The sequence below is a fragment of the Simochromis diagramma genome, unplaced genomic scaffold (genome assembly GCF_900408965.1).
Source record: "Simochromis diagramma unplaced genomic scaffold, fSimDia1.1 OVJJ01000433.1, whole genome shotgun sequence".
Lineage (NCBI taxonomy): Eukaryota > Metazoa > Chordata > Actinopteri > Cichliformes > Cichlidae > Simochromis > Simochromis diagramma.
This window is the reverse complement of record NW_024387031.1, coordinates 2,171,869-2,179,335: the sequence shown is the minus strand read 5'-3', so window position 1 is coordinate 2,179,335 and position 7,467 is coordinate 2,171,869. Positions and strand designations below refer to the sequence as shown.

The following is a 7,467-nucleotide window of genomic DNA, read 5'->3' as shown; positions in this document are numbered from 1 at the left end:
TAGTGCTTGATTAATGGAGTGGTGTCCACCTACTATATCAAATTATATGGAAGCTTTTGAATAGTTGTAGCTCTCAACACTTCTGTGCAGGATAAGAAAGAGTCTCTGAACACAGACAAACATACGTTCTTCCCACAGATGCTCAATTGGATTGAGATCTGGGGAATTTGGAATTTTGATAGCACCAAAGTATATATTGTATATTGTTAGACTCTACAAAAATCCCAACAATCAGATGATCCCCATGAGCAAGCTGTTTGGCGACAGCGGGAAGGAAAAACTCCCTTTTAAAAGGAAGAAACCGCCAGCAGAACCAGGCTCAGGGAGGGGTGGCCATCTGCTACGACCAGTTGAGGTACAGGGAGTAAGACACACTGAGGACGAGAGTCAGAGATTAATAATAAGTAATGGTTAAATGCAGAGAGGTGTATAAACACATGGTGAGTGAGAAAGGTGACTGAAGAAGAAATAGTGCATCAATTGAAGGCTTTTCAGGGAGTCTTGAGGACTTTCTGATAATCACAAATTACAGTAGTCCAGCCTAGAATTAATAAATGCATTAACTAATTATACTAACTCTATTGTGCAAATGGAAGAAAGCAGTCCTACATATGTGTTTAATATGGAGATTGAAGTTCCCCAACACTGTAAAACCTAATAAGTTCACAGAACTCAAAAATTGTTGTGTAACAGATTACACAACAATTTTTTAGTGATGTTTTTTAAAAGTTTTAAGTTTAACTAAAATAAAAATTATAGTTGCAGTTGCCTGAAATTACATCAATGTTAACTCATAAATGTTGATATTCCTCAACTTATAATTAGGGAGTAATAAACTCAAAATGTTCAATATTTTTCAACTTAATTAAGGTGGGAAATACACTCAAAATATTTTACATATTGCAACTCATACGATGTGGGAAATAAACTCAAACTTTTTCATATTTTCTAACTTATAATATGGGAAATAACACTTAAAATCTTCAATATTTTTAAAATACTGTGGGAAATACACTTACAAATAATTCTAAACTGTTTGCCCAGTAAATTATAATCAGCTAAAAGTGTTAGAAAACATGAAAGTAACAACACTAACAATTTAACAACTTTTTATTAAACACAATGTGCTTTTAAAAAGGCACAAACAACAGAGCTCACTCATAAAAAAGTGCTTCATAAATAAAACAAGAGAAAAAGACTCCAAGGGTCTCCATCTCAATTCTAAAATTCAATAACATTTTCAGTATTAACAGCAATTGCAGCTATTAGAACATTGAGGCATTTAACACTTACTGTACCTTGACAGCTGCAGCTCACTTTCTTTTTTAAAAATACATTAAAAAAAACAGTACTGTTTCCACTGCTGTACTTATAGGGAACAAACATCAAGGCAGTGCATTTACGTATTAGGCAACAGAACATTAAACATGAATAGTGCATGAACTGAACAGTCATTCATCTTAAATGTGAGGTAGAAGAGGCAAATGATTAGGAAAAAAACAACCAAAAAAGCTTCCTCAATACTCAGCTCAACAAGTAGTCCATTCTGAGTGATTCACTCATTGAACAAATCATTCTTCAGCATCAGTAGACGCCCTTTCAGTGGTTTGTTGTCCTCAAGGCACATCACAACCTTCTGGATAAATGTGAATGTAAGCTCAAGTTTCTTTGGGTATTGTAGGTCTAGTGCATAGATGTACCCAAAGAGCAGGAGAAATGACTCAGCCAGATTTGTGGGACCATTCACAAGTATTTCATCCTCAACGACAATGCAGATGCTTTCGGGACTGAAGAGGGCCGAATCAGTAGTGTCATCCATGACAACTGTCAGCAGAGCCACAGGAGTGTCAGTGAGGTCTGGACCATCTGCTGACTGCAAAACAAAAATAATACAAGAATGAGTTCAGCCCCACAAGGACACAAATCATGCTATTGATTAGAGGTGTGAATCTTCATAAGTCGCACGTTTCTTTTAGGATTATAATGTCAACGATTTAATTTGATATTGCATCATGATGCATTACAATAATCTTAATTTGGGTTTGGTTTCAAAACATATGTGTAAATAAATGTTTTCAATAATAAATATATGCCAAGATATTTGTTTTTGTTATTTACCAAACATTTCTCTGACCACAACATGGCACCTCCAAAAAAAATAGAACACTTGAATTTTAAAAGGGAGATAGTTTTTATCTGTGGATTTGTTTTTGTTTAATAATCTTTCAACTATTTTCATGTTTTCTGGTTTATGTAGGGCTGCACGATTTTGCATAAAATGAGAATCACGATTTTTTGGCTTAGAATTGAGATCACGATTCTCTCACGATTTTCTTTTCCAGTATAAATATTTATTGCACTTATTAACTGCACATCAACTTCGTAACAGTTGAGACTGAACATAAAAACAATAAATAAACATAAAAAAAAACAAAATGTCTCACGTTTTGTTGTTGCCGCAAAATGTTGTACTGCTTGAAATTCCGTCTCCACCGTTGCTCGACACTGCGTGTATAGAGCAGGTAGTGCAACAATAGAAAAATAGTTGCGGGACGGCACTGTGTAGCGTTTGTCTAGGGTGTTGATCATTTTCCTAAATCCCTCGTTTTGCACAGCGTTGATGGGAGCCATATCTTTGGTCAGGTGATAAGTAATAGCCTCCGTAATTTCTTTGTGCCTGCGGGAGTTCGACGTGTATAGGGAAGCGCTGTATAAGGTTCCCGTTATTGATGTTTGGGTGGTTGACCGGGACGGATTTTCTCCAGTCACTTTTTCGTCATCCCTGACGTGCTCTCCGTTGTTTTTTCCCTGCCAATTTTAGCATCACACGGCACAGCTTCTGTATCACGTGGTATAAGGCTCCGCCCTTGTCATTTGTTGAGCAGGAAGAGTGAGCGCTTGTTTTCATGCAGATTACGTCCCGGATCAAAATGCGGTACAATCGTCGTTGTCGTCTTTTTTTTTTTTTTTTAAATCGTTGTCATTTGGAAATGAGATCGCACATAAGTATGAATCGAGATCGCGATTTTCTAACGATTAATTGTGCAGCCCTAGGTTTATGCGTAACAATCTTCTTGCAATCTTATTCAACAATAGTTGATATATGGGAGAAAACAAGTCAGATGAGGACTGTGTTGAACCTCCTTCCTGATATACACCCTGGTTCTCCTTGAGTTCTGAGCGATGTCATATGTTTGACTGAACAGCTAGGCAAAGGGGTTGATGCTGAGGCCAGTACACTTACATCACAAGTCCTGAATAACGTGGAGGCATCTTCACGCAGGTACACAGGAAGTGCACGAAGGACGAGGGCCCGTCTTGTATTTACATCATGCTGTTCCTAGATGAACATACAATATCTATTAGAATAGTATTTACACAAATGCAGAGTAAAAACAAAGTGTTGGATAGCCATGTTCTGATTGTCATTGTTATAGATCAGGGGTGTCCAAACTTTTTGTGTAACGGGCTAAACTTGTCAATCTAGAAGGGTAACCCAAAAAAAATCTAAAAATTTTGAATAATTCAGGGCAAAATTTTCTAGTTTCTTTGTATTTATTTTTTATTTAAATTAGGACAAATTATAAAACTCACCCACTGACAACTGGTGAAATGTTGACTCTCTGTAGTACTCTTTGCAGTCTGATATCTGTAAACAATATGTGCACAAAGACGACTTATTAATGTTCAAAAACATTTTTTGCACAGCACACACACATGTAGTTAGCTGATCTCATCTGATGCAGATCTGCTCCTTGATCAAGTGACATTTGTCCAGATTTTTGGCACGAGTGACGTCGAATCAGCGCCGCAGCTGGATGGTCCGATTTACATACCCAGCGCAGCTGATACTCACCACAATAATTTACTAAGATTATATGCACTCCTGTTATTAAGTCCAGTTCAGTCTGTTAATGTTAACCGTTTCAAACTAATGTCGATAGGTGTGTTGCTAAGCTTAATAACTTAAATAACAAACTTGAAATTTACCCGTCCTATTTTCCCCTTTATTGTTTTTTCTCTGTGCTGTAAATCTTCTGTCTAAGAAGAAATCTGAGGCTGCTGTTCTGAAAATAAGCTACCAAAGCTTTTTCTGAATGAATCAATAAAGATCCATTTATGGAAAGCTGTGATGAAGGCAGTTTTGTCTTTAATTATATTCAACAATATAACATATTCGACCACTTTTAAGTGATTTTGTGATCTTTAATACACTAAAGTTAAGGTTATTTACCTAATTTCTAGTAAGTGGCCCTCAGTGAAAAAAGTTTGGACACCCCAGCCTTACAGGTTAGGGAGTATTTGTGATCCGCACAGTCTGCATCAATGATTCTTTCTTAGCCTGGGAGCAGAACGCGGCTCTTTATTTTCATTTCATTTCAATTTATCTAGCAAAGATCGATAGGGTCTGGCTTAAAGGTGTCAAGGAGGCGCCTCAGTCTGGCTGGTTGAGCCTTGTCGAATTAGCGTGAACAATTTAGCTGAACTTCGTTCGTAGCACCGAGTTCTACCAGTGTATAATGTTAGGCTGAATCAGGCGATGCATTTTTCCGCAAGCCTTGACTTGTAGAGCTCGCTTAGTGGAATACCCCTCTAAACTGTTAAAAGGATTTCGAGATTATCTCACAACCACACATTTGAGACTACGAAAAAATACAAACATGTGTCTAATTACCATCATGATAACACACTCATGTTGTTTATTATTGTTCGCTTCATGCTAGCACACACACACACACAGCTCAACAGCGTAAATACTGACTGTGTAACACGGACACTTATTGAAATAAGTATACTCACAATATGCACGTGCATTACCGGCGAATACGACAACCGGTAGAAACGGACAGTAGAAAGTTTTAGTAGAAAGTTCAAACGCATGGAGCTAGAACTTCCACCGTCAACTTCCCGGGCAAGAATACAATGCATTATGGGAAATGTTGTCCCCCACGGAAAACCGCCAAAACGTTACGCCATTCTAATTTGAAATAACATTACGTATTTGTCACATTCGAAAACTTCTAAAATTACAAATACTTGGATTCGAATTCATTTATAACAAACATTCACTGTGCACAAAGTACGAATATATTTCCAGTAAAAAATAAAAAAGAATGTTTATCGAAATTAAATTTAAACAAAACAAAAACACGTTAGACTTACCAAATTTAGGGCAGTTGATGAAAAAAAAATAAGGTGGTGGTCGTGGTGGGTTGAAGTTGGGGACTCTTAATCCACACGGGCTGGCCAAATCTTCCCCGCATCAAGGTAAATTCAAGATGGCTGACTCAGCTTTCCTGAGGGAGCGACAAGACTCCACCCACCAGAACGTCACTAATATATGCTTCTTAAACTTTTTGAGCGTTCCAAAAAAAATTAGCTAAAAGATATTGAGCCCTAGTCAATTAAAGCTGCATAAAAGCCAACAGAGCTCAATACTTTATAGTTTGCTCAACTACAAAACGACATTTGAGTGTTATGAGCTTATTAGTTATGAGCTAGGACGACTGTTAGGGATTACAGTGAAGTAAGTGATGTACACACACCTGGTCATCCATGTGATGTAAAAGAAAACATGATTTATTTGACAGGGACAGCTTCTTCCATTGCACTGTGGTCTAGTTCTAATGCTCACATGCCCAGTGTTGGTGCTTTCATCAGTGAACAGGGGTCAGCATGGGCACCCCGACTAATCTGTGACTATGCTGTCCCATATGCAACATATTGCAGTGTATTCTAACATCTTTCTTTCAGATCCATCATTCAATTTGGGGGCAGTTTGAGCTACAGTAGCTCGTCTATTGGATCGAACCACACGGGGCAGCCTCCACACCAGCCTACACGCATCAGTGAGCCTCGGCTGACAATGACCCTGTCGTTGGTTCACACGTTTGGGAGATGTTCTGACCTTTTTCCTGTTTCTAACATCAACTTTGAGGACAGAATGTTGCTCCATAATATATCTCACCCACTAACAGGTGCCAAGATAGGTGGCACCTGTTAGGGGGTGCCAGATAATCCATTATTCACGTCACCTGTGACTTTTCATATTGTTATGCCTCTTATGCCTGTACAATGATGAATGATTTAGCTTAAAGTACATTTCCTAAACTGTAATACGATGTTTTCATGTAATATAACTTGCAGGTTTTAATGCATTGCATGCATCTGTTGCTGTGTGGCTGTAACACACAATAGGCAAAGAATGTAATGGATTCAGTTAAAACTTGGGATTTATGGTTTTGGCTATTCAGAAAGAAGAAATTATATCAGCTAATTGCCAAACCACCCCAGTGTTATACTCTCAGCTGTACAGTGTCACAGTATAGTTTTATTAATGGTGAATTATGCCACCTGATGCAGTACAGATAAGATAAACTGCGGTGACATTATTATACTTCATACATTCTAATGGCTTCCTGTCTTCCAGTGGTATTTCATTCCCTGCATCCTCATCGCCTACAGCTGCTGTAGTACTAACTCCACTCTGACGCTCTCCGTTAGCAATCATTACTGGTAATCGTTAGTTGTAATTGTCTTAATTGTGATCTCATTTGTTTTAATTGTTTTCTTTGCGCAGAGAGAGTTTAGATTACTGTGATTGAAAAAGACAGGCTAAATCAATTTGCTGTTAAAATCCACTGCAGGGACACCTGCATGTATGTAAATAGATTGAGAACACTGGACACGTGTGTCCCCGTATTGAACCTGTTGTCAAAAACAACTCGGGAAGAAAGTAAACAATATTCAGTGATTACTGCTGCTGAGTAGTAATGATTGTTAGAAAGTGAGTGAGCCATCAAAAGTTTGAGAATGTCACCTGAAGTGACAGGGGTCTGCTTTGTTTCCACTCTAAATGTTAATGCTAATGATTACATTACAATTCCTGCTTTTTTTAAAAAATAGCAGGCTGACACAAAATTTCTCTCACCATTAACATTTTGCTCCCACTTAAATTCCCAGCAGGAGGGTCTGTGACAAAAAACCTGCTAATATCAAAATGAAGAAACACATACAGACAAGGAGAGACTAGCTCTGTAACAAACTACACTATTTGCACTGCAGGAGCTTGGAATTAAAAAAAAAAAACCTTGAAAGCTATGACCACTGGAAGCTGAGACAAGCATGTAGACACTCTACAGGCTATCTCAATTTATCAAGGGAAGAATACAGCTCTCTTTTATAAATATGGAGGAAATTCAGGAAGGATTTCTGACACTCCTCTATCAATCCCTGTTTATCCCTGTGAACATGAAACACTATATGCATTGCGGCAGAGAGGTACTCTCCACCACTGAGCATCTACTGTCCACTTTTACTCTTCCTCTTAAGCAGTATAGTTCTTCACTGTAGGCTCGCTGCACTGAAATGGGAGAATCCACCTGTTAGTCCTCATTTATAAAGTGCTCTTCAAACCCCAACATTATAGCTGTGTGGAAGAGACATTTTTTGTTTCCAGTGCACTGG

General features: G+C 38.0%; 1 long non-coding RNA gene across 1 annotated transcript; it reads left to right on the top strand.

Annotated features, from left to right (window-relative positions):
* Window positions 1-2,052: 2,052 nt before the first annotated feature.
* Window positions 2,053-3,303, top strand: LOC120740721. The gene is made up of 2 exons (XR_005697467.1): window positions 2,053-2,247; window positions 3,055-3,303. It is a non-coding gene; the product is annotated as an uncharacterized LOC120740721 (long non-coding RNA).
* The last annotated feature ends 4,164 nt before the right edge of the window (window positions 3,304-7,467 follow it).